This window comes from Schistocerca gregaria, chromosome 8 (assembly GCF_023897955.1).
Source record: "Schistocerca gregaria isolate iqSchGreg1 chromosome 8, iqSchGreg1.2, whole genome shotgun sequence".
Taxonomy (NCBI): Eukaryota; Metazoa; Arthropoda; class Insecta; order Orthoptera; family Acrididae; genus Schistocerca; species Schistocerca gregaria.
In genome coordinates, this window is record NC_064927.1 from 358,709,440 (window position 1) to 358,722,138 (window position 12,699).

Here is a 12,699-nt window from a genome sequence, read left to right on the forward strand (position 1 = left end):
ACATTGTTGGATGAACCATTCGCTGAAGTGTAGCCGTGGAGGTCAATCAGCTGCTGATAGTGCCTGCACACGCTGCACATGGTACGGAAACAACTGGTTCTCCCGTAGCACACTCCATACAGTGAAGGTGTCAACGTTACCTTGTACAGCAGCAACGTCTCTAACGCTGACATTAGGGTTATCGTCAACTGCACGAAGAACTGCCTGGTCCATTGCAGGTGTCCTCGTCGTTCTATGTCTTCCTCAGTCGCGAGTCATAGGCTGGAATGTTCCGTGCTCCTTAAGATGCCGATCAATTGCTTCGAACGTCTTCCTGTCGGGACATCTTCGTTCTGGAAATCTGTCTCGATACAAACGTACCGCGCCACGGCTATTGCCCCGTGCTAATCCATACATCAAATAGGCAACTGCCAACTCCGCATTTGTAAACATTGCACTGAATGCAAAACAACGTTCGTGATGAACACTAACCTGTTGATGCTGCGTACTGATGTGCTTGATGCTAGTACTGTAGAGCAATGAGTCGCATGTCAACACAAGCACCGAAGTCAACATTACCTTCCTTCAATTGGGCCAACTGGCGGTGAATCAAGGAAGTACAGTACATACTAACGAAGCTAAAATGAGCTCTAACATGAAAATTAAGCGTTTCCGGACACATGTCCATATAACATCTTTTATTTATTTGTGTGTGAGGAATGTTTCCTGAAAGTTTGGCCGTACCTTTTTGTAATACCCTGTATAAGTATGAATAAACATTGATTGATAACATTATTTGTTGCAACAGGTAGAAATGTTACTGGCAAGTAAACCATAATAACTGAAGTTACAGTTCTATGAGAGGCAAATGACATTATACAGCGTAAAGGAATCTTTTAATAAGAAAAGGCCATAAGTTAAGGTTAACAGTGCCTGATATGTGTGGAACTTAGCTAAGAATTAACGCTCGTAAATGATAATGAGGACAATTGCCTCATACAGGTTAGCGGTTAGATATACAGTATGTGATCAGCAATCGATTCATAAGAAAACCAATAGGCTGTATGTCGTAGCCAGCTACTGACGTAGGTAGAAGACCATATAAAGTAATGGATTTATCGGATAATAAGTGTGTGCAACACCACAAACGGATGAAGCCAGTATAGCAATGGAATTATATCAAAATCTTATGAAGCTCTTAAATATAAATACACTATTTGATGTATAAGAAATTGTGAAACAGTATTGAAGATAGGTTAGTGCTTTAAATATGCAGTGTATAATCGAGAAACACTCGAAGCTACTAATAAGACCAATAAGGCTGTATGTCGTAGCCAGGTATTGGCGTGGGTAATAAGCAATGTACAGTATTAGATTTAACGGGTTAATAACTAGTACATAGGAGCGTACTTTGGTCTCTTCCCTCAAACAACCCAACCCAACTAACGAGCAGTTGAGTTTTTCAGAGAATAAGATCTGTTATCCGCGAATTTGGGAGAAACTATCTGGAATACTTTATCATGGACATGAAAACTCGTTTATAAAGCCATTTCATTCGTCGTGTTAATGCATAAGACTTTTTGAGGTATTTCTAAAAGTAACCCGTGTATGCGGCAGAATAAAATGTTTCTTTGCAGAACTATTAATTGAAGGAAATATTTGTCTCTTAGATAACTAATAATATTTATTACTAGTATTAATTTGATCTCCTTGTTTTCATTGTGTCACAAAGAACACATTTGTTTTGTAGTGGGATAATTTTGCAGTTATTAGAGTCTTCTTATTTTGTGCAGTCCTTTTTGTCAATAATTAGAGTTTTATTGTTCAAGAACGATTTTCTTGAAAGTGAAACCCACCTCCATTATTCTTAGTAAAGTTTTTAATATTTTGTCGTGTGCATATTGCACCTTACGCCACACGGAGAAACTGATAGTTTTTAAAATAAAAAGGTTAGACTTCATTATTTTCCTTTAGCTGCTGCATCTGCTGATTTGTCTTTGCTTACGAGAACGTGAATACATCAGATGCTGAATAGTATGCTAGGTAAGAGGTAGGTCACTTTAATTTCAGGGAACATCTCACCTTGCGTTGTTGTGCAGAAACAGTAAGTAGGCAGAATTATCAAGTGTTTTGCTTAGCAACCCGATTAATTTTCACTGAACATTGTTGGTAACTTCATACAGTCACCTTTTTCTGAGTAGTCAAGTAATTTATTTTTGTGGTTATTCCAAGTCAAACATTGCACTTCACGTCACGCAGCCTTCTCAATGTACTTCGGCGGTGAGTTCAAGTTATATAGTTTCCATTGTGAACACAATTGGTTTCTTTCGGAGGTAAGTTAGATTAATTTTCATCATTTCAAATTCTGCACATTTGTTTCATGACACATTTCGCATCCACAGAACAGGGTGAACCAACAGTCAGTGTAGCTAGAAGTTCAACACGGTATATTTAGTACTCGTTACACGAGGAGAAAGTTTTGGAAATCAAATATTCAGTGTTCACATAAGTAGGCAATTTTTATAGAAGGCTTACACGCTTTGTATATTTTACGGTAATACAAAAATTTTATTATATTAAGCATTTCAGTTATTGCATTGTAATTTTTATTAAAATCCAACACAGTTGGCGGCAACTACGTGCCAAGTGAGAGTGATAGCAATTGGGCTTCCCTGCAATGCGGTCTAATCAAAGGTGCCACGACAGCTGTGTTCTAAGCGAGCATTATTTCGGACCACCTGGATTCCTTTGTGCTTAATGTCGTCCCCGACTGCGACGGCACCTTCCAGCAGGATAACTATCCGTGTCACAAGGCCAGACTCCTGCCTCTGTGGATTGAGGAGCATAATGGTGAACCCCAGTCGTTGTTTTGGCGACTAAGTTACCTGATCTGAATCAGAGTGAACACATCCAGGACGCTAATGGGTGCCAGCTTCGCATCCAAAACCCACGGACCACTAATTTACGGGAATGGTGTGAGCTGTGGGTAGACATCGCGCCACGTGTCTACGGAAACCAGCCCTATCCTTGCCACGCACCGAGCGAGGTGGCACAGTAAGTAGCACACAGGACTCGCATTCAAGAGTACAGTGGTTCAAACCCCATTTACATATGTTTTCTGCTATTGCAAATAATTCACTTCTACTGTGCTGGGACAAAGATGAATGGACAATTAGTGAGTAAGATATCCTTTGTGTGTAGCTTGGTCTATGGTTCACATGCCTGTCAGTCGATTGTGCAGTGATGGGACACCTTAATGAAGGTGTACTAACACCCATCCGGCCATCCTCATTTAGGTTTTCCGTGATTCCCCCAAATAGTGATTTATCTACATAGCTTCCGGCGAATACCAAGATGGTTCCTTTGAAAAGGGGCCGGCCGATTTCCTTCCTCGTCTTTCCCTAATCCTATGACCGAGCGAGGTGGCGCAGTGGTTAGCACACTGGACTCGCATTCGGAAGGACGACGGTTCAATCTCGTCTCCAGCCATCCTGATTTAGGTTTTCCGTGATTTCCCTAAATCGATTCAGGCAAATGCCGAGATGGTTCCTTTGAAAGGGCACGGCCGATTTCCTTCCACATCCTCCCGTAACCAGAGCTTCCTCTCCGTCTCTAATGACCTCGTTGTCGACGGGGCGTTAAACACTAATCTCCTCCTCCTCCTCCTCCTATGGGACTGACAACCTCGCTGGTTGGTCCCCTCCGCCAGTATCGCTACTACACCGCGTAGCGGAGATGGATGAAGATGTCAATAAGGAGACAATCATACTGTTTTCGCTCATCAGCTCCTCCGCCGACGAGGTTTCAAACCGATTTTTCGAAGCAGTCACAGAATCCACGAAATAATGGGTTCCACCAAGTATGTAGTCAACAATCTTAACACTGCAGGTGTTTACGAACTACGGTGTGAGTGCGGAGCAACCTACATAGAAGAAACAGGGAGACCTGTCAGCTTACGAGTAGCACAACACGAACGCTATGTACGATTACAACAGCATAATAAAAATGGTTCAAATGGCTCTGAGCACTATGGGACTCAACTGCTGTGGTCATCAGTCCCCTAGAACTTAGAACTACTTAAACCTAACTAACCTAAAGACATCACGCACGTCCATGCCCGAGGCAGGATTGAAACCTGCGACCGTAGCAGTCGCACGGTTCCGGACTGCGCGCCTAGGAAACAGCATAATAAATCGGCAATAGCGGAACACCACAACCTATCAGGTTCCAGGAGGCCCGAGTACTGGCGAAAGAATCGTGGATGCGAGAACACAAAATACGGGAGACGATCGAAATTATTAAGCAGCCTGACGACATCAACAGAGAAGATGGCTACAAACTCCCGGCGTCCTGGCTGCCGGCCATCCCAGTCCAACGGGCCGCGAGCGGTCGCGGAGCAGAAGCTACACGAGTCACCGACGTATCTGCACAAACAGCTATAGAGCAACTGTTAGTGCACTTCCGCGCACAACAGGAGGAAAAGTTGACGACCAGAAGCCGAACGCTGATTGGCGGACATCCACGAATAGCCTCTTTCCTTCCATCTTCCCTTACGTCATGACTAGCCAATTATATTAGAGAGCGAATTAAAAGTTTTGCAACAGTCACGTCAGACATCGATAGTCTCTAATAAATGGAAGCACCTGCCCGCAATGAAAACCAGTTGTACCCTGAGGCAGGCCGTTGCAATTCGGCCGAAACGTCGGTTTTAGTTTATTATTGTTGTTAGTTTTTAGCAATGACGCGGCATAATACCCAGAAGAATTTTAATCACTATCAGCGTATTTCCAGAATGAGATTTTCACTCTGCAGCGGAGTGTGCGCTGATATGAAACTTCTTGGCAGATTAAAACTGTGTGCTGGACCGAGACTCGAACTCGGGACCTTTGCCTTTCGCGGGCAAGTTCTCTACCATCTGAGCTACCCAAGCATGACTCACGCACCGTCCTCACAGCTTTACTTCTGCCAATACCTCGCCTCCTACCTTCCAAACTTCACAGAAGCTCTCCTGCGAACCCTGCAGAACTAGCACTCCTGAAAGAAAGGATATTGCGGAGGCATGGCTTAGCCACAGCCAGGGGGATGTTTCTAGAATGAAATTTTCACTCTACAGAGGAGTGTGTGCGGATATGAAACTTTCTGGCAGATTAAAACTGTGTGCCGGACCAAGACTGGAACTCGGGACCTTTGCCTTTCGTGGGCAAGTGCTCTACCAACTGAGCTACCCAGGAGCTTCTGTAAAGTTTGGAAGGTAGGAGGCGAGGTACTGGCAGAAGTAAAGCAGTGAGGACGGGGCGTGAGTCGTGCTTGGGTAGCTCAGTTGATAGAGCACTTGCCCGCGAAAGGCAAAGGTCCTGAGTTCGAGTCTCGGTCCGGCATACAGTTTTAATCTGCCAGGAAGTTTCATCAGCGTATTTGTTTAAAACTGATTAACCTGACTTAAAGCAAGACTGTCTCATGATTTTCAATTTGGTTTACCACATGCATAGGCATAGTCATTGAACAAGGACCTGCACATTGTTTCTAACTTTTGTTCGAATTTACGCCCCAGGAGTGAAACATGGCGGGCGTTCGGTGATGATTTAGGCAGCCATATCGTAATATTCCATGAGCTCCATGAGTGTAAGATCACATTACGGCCAAGGATCATGTGAACCTTTTCGCTGATCAGTTCCATTCCTTGGTGCAACGTTTGTTCCCCAATAGTGACGCTGTGTTGCAAAGCGACATGGTCTCTGAATGAAGACACAATTAAGAAGAAAGTCGCAATGTTTTCGCTCATCAGTGTGTCCTTAAGTGACGATCCCGTCGACCAGAAGACCTTATACCATATGTCCCTCTCAACCTCTCAACGTGAGTGGGTGACAAGAGTGCTCGTCACAGGAGAGCGTCCTCTGGCAGTACAAATCTAGTACGGCCCCCTCTCGACTCGACAGCAGATGCCGTGACGAATAACCTCGAATGCGGATGCGGCAAGGTGGCGGCAATTTGCCAGCACAGTATCGTTACGGTGAGGTCAGCAGTGTGGACAGGGAAGCCACCCAACGCGGCAGCATCTGCGCGCCGGCCGACTCCAATTTGCGGGTAATCCTTTGGCGCGCAGACTGTGTCGCGGTTGGCGCCATATGCGACGCCCCGCGGCGGGGATTAGCGCTGCCATATGTCGCCGGCGCACAGTGTCGCGGCGTGGTGTGGCCATCGGGCTGGAAGCCGAGGGGGAGGGAAGCGCCAGCGCCAGCTGCGGGCTCCGCCGCCGAAATGACGGCCGCTGGGGGCGCAGCACGGCACCGTCACGGCACTTGTTGACTGCCGCCTTCTGTATTAATAAAGCCGCCTGCTCCAGCTGGGGTTGCGGCTCCTCTTAACTGTGTTTACGTCCACACTGCTTACCCACAACTCCTTCCACTAACTCCTACTTACCCAGTAGCTTATTTTAAATTGCATCGAGCCTTCTTGCTCCCTTTTTTATTTACTTACGACTAATTCATCGACTTGTAAAAAGCTTTTGATGATGTGCACTGCAGCATAACCAAGAAACAAAAGAGTTAATGATATTAGCTGCTAGGGGGCGCTGATTTAAATCAATGGGGACAGATGATAATTTGTGCCAGGCTGGGATTCAAACAAGACTCTCCTATTTTCTAGGCAAATGCACTAACCGCTGCGCCATCAGGATACCACGGTCATCGCCACTGCATGGACTACCCCAGCACGCCTCCTGTCAGACCCTAACTTTCAACTTACCCACACACTGCAAATGTGCCCCTTGTTCATACTCGCGACATTTCGCCAAGTCCCGTGAGAGTCCGACCGGTGGTGTGCATCTGCACTGAAGTGATCAGGTGGTCGTTCCCACCTTAATTATGTATAAAGGGTGTTACAAAAAGGTACCGCCAAACTTTCAGGAAACATTCCTCACACACAAAGAAAGAATGTATGTTACGTGGACATGTGTCCGGAAACGCTTACTTTCCATGTTAGAGCTCATTTTATTACTTCTCTTCAAATCACATCAATCATGGAATGGAAACACACAGCAGCAGAACGTACCAGCGTGACTTCAAACACTTTGTTACAGGAAATGTTCAAAATGTCCTCCGTTAGCGAGAATACATGCATCCACCCTCCGTCGCATGGAATCCCTGATGCGCTGATGCAGCCCTGGAGAATAGCGTATTGTATCACAGCCGTCCACAGTACGAGCACGAAGAGTCTCTACATTTGGTACCGAGGTTGCGTAGACAAGAGCTTTCCAATGCCCCCATAAATGAAAGTCAAGAGGGTCGAGGTCAGGAGGGCGTGGAGGCCGTGGAATTGGTCCGCCTCTACTAATCCATCGGTCACCGAATCTGTTGTTGAGAAGCGTACGAACACTTCGACTGAAATGTGCAGGAGCTCCATCATGCATGAACCACATGTTGAGTTGTACTTGTAAAGGCACATGTTCTAGCAGCACAGGTAGAGTATCCCGTATGAAATCACGATAACGTGCTCCATTGAGCGTAGGTGAACGAAACTAAAATGAGCTCTACCATGGAAATTAAGCGTTTCCGGACACATGTCCACATAACATCTTTTCTTCATTTGTGTGTGAGGAATGTTTCCTGAAAGTTTGGCCGTACCTTTTTGTAACACCCTGTATGGTGCCTTTTTTTTTCAACATATCCTACTCGTTGCACACCACGCTGGAAGTCTTACGGGAATTGCTGAATGCCGATAGCAATGTGGATAATGGGTATGGGGCACTACATCTACATCTATGTGATTACTGTGCTATTAACAATAAAGTGCCTGACAGAGGGTTCAACAAACCACCTTCATGCTGCCTTTCTACCGTTCCACTCTCGAACGGCACGCGGGAAAAACGAACACTAAAATTTTGTGCGAGCCCTAATTTCTCTTATTTTATCGTGATGATCATTCTGTTGGCACCCACCTATGTATGTGGGTGCCAACAGAATGTTTTTGCAATTCGAGGAGAAAACTGGTGATTGAAATTTCATGAGAAGATCCCGTCGCAACGAAAAACGCCTTTGTTTTAATGATTGCCACTCCAATTCACGTATCATGTCTGTGACACTATCTCCCCTATTTCGCAATAATACAAAACGAGCTGCCCTTCTTTGTACTTTTTCGATGTCATCCGTCAGTCCCACCTGATGCGGATCCCACACCGCACAGCAGTACTCCAGAATAGAGCGGACAAGCGTAGTGTAAGCAGTCTCTTTCATAGACCTGTTGCACTACATCTGTAGCGCGTGGATAAGTGGAATATTTGGGTCTGACGGAAGACGTGTTAGGTTGTTTGTGTAATTGCAGTGACCACTGTGCTCGGGTGGAGTACTGGTAACGAATGTGCCCAGCAACATGGAAACCCGGGTTCGAATCTCGATCGAACACAAATTTTCAACTTCCCCCCTTAATTTAACTCAATGCCTATTATTAAACTAATGTAATTAATTCGTCTGTGTCTTGTTTCATAATGGCCACAGGATCAAAATGTGTCTGTTCTTTCGAATATATCTAGAAGAACCGATACCACTTATACATGGTGAATATTAATACACTAGATCCGACCCTCGGTAGTCCCGCCTCTCAGTAATCCGGCGCACATCCAAAACCGGGCGCACAATGAATTATCGTGCGCAACAACGCTTTGTTAAACAATGCTTTTTATACTGTATTTGAAATTGTAGCTTTCTTTACAGTTCGGAATCATTACTTCTAAAAGGAAACACGTTACGCTAGACCTCAAGCAGAAACTCGAAATTTTAAATGAGTCAAATCGAGGTTTTTCGCAGAAAGTCATTGCTGCTGAGTTCAGTATTGGACGAGCAGCTATTTATGACATAAAAATGAAAGAAGATGTTATTCGACAGTACTCAGCACTAATGGATAGTGAGTTGGGAAAACGGAAGGTTATGCGTAAGAGTGAGAATGAGGGAATGGACGTAGCAGTTTCTATATGGTTCGTACAACAACGCAGTAAAGGAATTCCAGTCAGTGGCTCGATTATAAAGGAAAAAGGAGCTGCATTTAACAAACAACTTGGTGTTAGTAACTTGTCTGCAGCTAACGAAAAGGATGCTGATGAGTTTTTAAGGAAGATACGGAAGATAATAGAGGAAGAAGATTTAACTGACGATACCTTGCATAATGCTGATGAAACAGGACTCTTTTATAAGATCCTTCCTTCAAAAACAGTAGCTGCCAAGAACTAGAAGGAAGCTCATGGTTACAAGCAACAGAAACACCGTGTAACATTAATGGCTGTTGTAATGCAAATGTAAGTCATAAACTACCGCTTATGGTCATTGGAAAATGCCAACATCCACGTTGTTTTCAGCACACTGACATAAATGCTCTACCAGTGCAGTACTGCGCTCAGAAGAAAGCGTGGATGGACAGATAAATATTCTCTCGGTGGTTCCATGAAACGTTTGTACCAGCAGTGAAAAAAGAGCTAAAGAAGACAAAGCTTCCACTGAAAGCTTTCCTTATAACTGACAATGCTCCCAGTCATCCTTCAAATGTTTCTCTAAAGTCCGATGGTATACATGTAGAAGCAATCTTTCTCCCACCCAATGTAACAGCCCTAATTCAGGTCATCGCTCAGGGAATTCTGGAATCAAATACACGTCATTATCGACGTTCACTTCTCGTCTCCTTGCTGAACGAAAGTGAAAACGACTCTATTGAGACTATGCTGAAGGCGTGGAAAGCAGTTAACATACTTGATGTTGTTTTCCAAGCAGCCGAAGCCTGGGATAAAGTGGAGAGCCCTATCATAATGAAGAGCTGGACAAAATTGTGGCCATCCATTGACGCCGTGTTTGATCCAGTTGTGAATGACAGTGATGAGCCAGTCAGTTCGGAATTATCAATTACTTTGTACTCTGACTGTTCCACAACCTCCAGGAGGAGAAGAAATTGATGATGGCTAAACGAGGAGAACTACAATACCGATCAAACTTTAACAGATGAAGAAATAATCAAAAGCGTGCAAGAAAGTAACGAAGAAAGTGCTGGAGAAGAGGACACAGTAGGAGAGAGCATGAAGATTTCTCACACTGCTGGTGCTGAAGCTTCCAAGGTCTTCCTGGAGTACATTATGCAACAACCAGATACATGCAGTACCGATGTAATACTTATAAAGCGGTTACGTGATAAAGCATGCCACCGTCGCGTATCATCAGTGCGACAGTTAAAAATTTGGAACATGTTTCGTAGTGAGTGATACGACTGTACAATTATGTTCAGTATACACTGAAGGACTAAGTTTTCTTTGAAAATTAATTTATCTTTGGATTTAATTTAGTATGTCCTCTATGTTTTGAAATTGAATCCTTCGGTTTAATAAAGTACAGTACACTGTATCACACACGTTTTCAAAATAAATAAAAAAAGTAAACGAATAAAATAAATTTCAGACACTCGGGGCCGGTTTAGTGAGAGTCTAGTGTAAAACCGACAAACTGCAGATACGGCTCATGATGATGATGTTGGTTTGTAGAGCGCTCAACTGCGCGGTTGTCAGCGCCCGTATAAACTACCAATCATTACACAGACCAATCTCGCCATCTTCATGAATGGTGAAATAATGAGGACAACACAAACATCCAGTCCTCGAGCGGAGAAAATCCCCAGCCCTGCCGGGAATCGAACCCGGGACTCCGTGATCCCAAGGTAGCAACGCTAGCCACTAGAACACGACCTGCGGACGACTGGAAATGGAGGAAAAAAGTCGGATGAACATGTGTCCGGAAATGCATTGTCGCCATGGTAGATGGCGCTGACGAATGACAGTTCATCTGACGACGTGTCTTGTGTTCTTCATGTATTGCAGTCTGTTTGGTTGACGCAGCTTAGTGTAAGCAGCAGAATATTTCGGTGTTCATGTTGGGAGCAAGCTGATATGGTGTTCGTGTATGGCCAAGAAGATGGAAACGATGTTTTTTTTTATTTTTATTTCTTTTTTTACTGACAACGAATGCTAAAAAATTCCGAGTTTTTCCGCTCTTATGTTTTAATCATATGTACACCTGAAGATGTGTTCTTAGTGCCACGAAACCGGTAATGATCCTGTAATAAAGGACTTACTACAGCTGAAGCGATTACTAATACCCAAGATGAATACCAATAGCTGTGGGTGCTCACCTACAAGGTTGTCTACATCACGTAACATTTCAAGCCATTTTTGAGCGTCTGTATAATCATGGGTCCTTTCACACAGACGAAGGTGCAGGGAAGGGTAGACTGTGCGTGTACCAGATTTGGAGGACTGGGTTCTACAGGAGATTGAGACGAACTCTTAATACGAGCCCGAGGCAAGTGTCCCGCTAACGTGGTATAAGCCAGAGTACGATTGTGTGTATCCTGCATGACGATCGCTGCTATACTTTTCCCATGCAATCCCATGGAGGCTACTTTGGACATCTGTTGTGACGTGGATGCGATAGCTCTGTACTGTTTTCTGCGACAATATGTCGTCGTTGCACGCCAACCGTTCCTAGAAACATTTTCGTAGGATCTTTTTTCCTCCAGTTCCAGTCAGGAATCCGTCCCTGCAGTTTGTCGGCTTTATTAATGTTCGCCCTGTATATGGAACACAATGTCTGGAAAACTTGAAAGGAGTCTTTTTTCAGACTCTAATTAGTTAAAGGAAACTGTAAGTCAAGGATACATTAGATAATGAAATATTTGAGGGGGTGAATTACAATATCTGCCACGAGATTTTTTGAAAATTTTACGGAAAATGAGAAAAACGTGTAAGTTGTGAACTATTTTACTTACACAGTTCAAATTTAATGAATTAATTGTTAGTCTCTATAAGTAACCAGAAGATTTAGAGATTTAAAACCATTGTTGCCGAAAATTGTGTGCATTTTATTTACATGTTGTCAGTTTTGAAAGTTATACTGAAAGGAACAGTAAAAATAATGTTGCAGAACTTTGTACAGTAAGTGCACCTTTCCTAATTATTAACATAATGCTTTACTTTCCTCTACAAATCAATACATCGTCAATATAAATCTCGCGAAGTGTAGCAACTAACAAAAGTGTTATTTTGCGCAAACCAGCAACAGCATCCAATCTGCTGTCGGTGTGGTAAATAAGTACTGTTTGAAAATTCATATATATATTCTGTTCTCGTTGCAGGATTTGAAATTCGCTCCAATATTCTAGGCCTTACCTCACAGCGTGTGGTTGACTAACACAAGATTACTTTTCAGCACATGGTATGCATAACACATCATGAACGAAATTGAACGTGACAGGATTTGAATCTCATCACCTCATTTCTCGCAAACATTACAATAGCAGTAAGGGTTCTTCAAGTTATCTACATCTTAAGCGGACGCCTGAATACTGATCAACATTTTCAAAGAGCCTGAGATATGGACATTGAACAGTGGTGGTTCCGTACGTTCCGTGAAGCTAAACAAACTTGGCTAGGTCCTAGCGCCCTAAACGCTGATGCAGAGCTTAATGTCCGCCATCGTAGAGAGGAGGCAGCTTAAGCACCCATCGGACTCTGTTACCAGGCTCTGCGCCAATCGGGATCGGTCGCCAGCATTGAGAAACGTGTAGCTTGCTTTGCCTAATCATCCAATCACAGGTACGACATAGAGTTCAGAGAAACGAGAAGTTGTTGTTCCCTTTACACATCAAGTTTAGTGTCTGGCCAATCAGATTTCGCTACACCCTAGTGGAAAATTT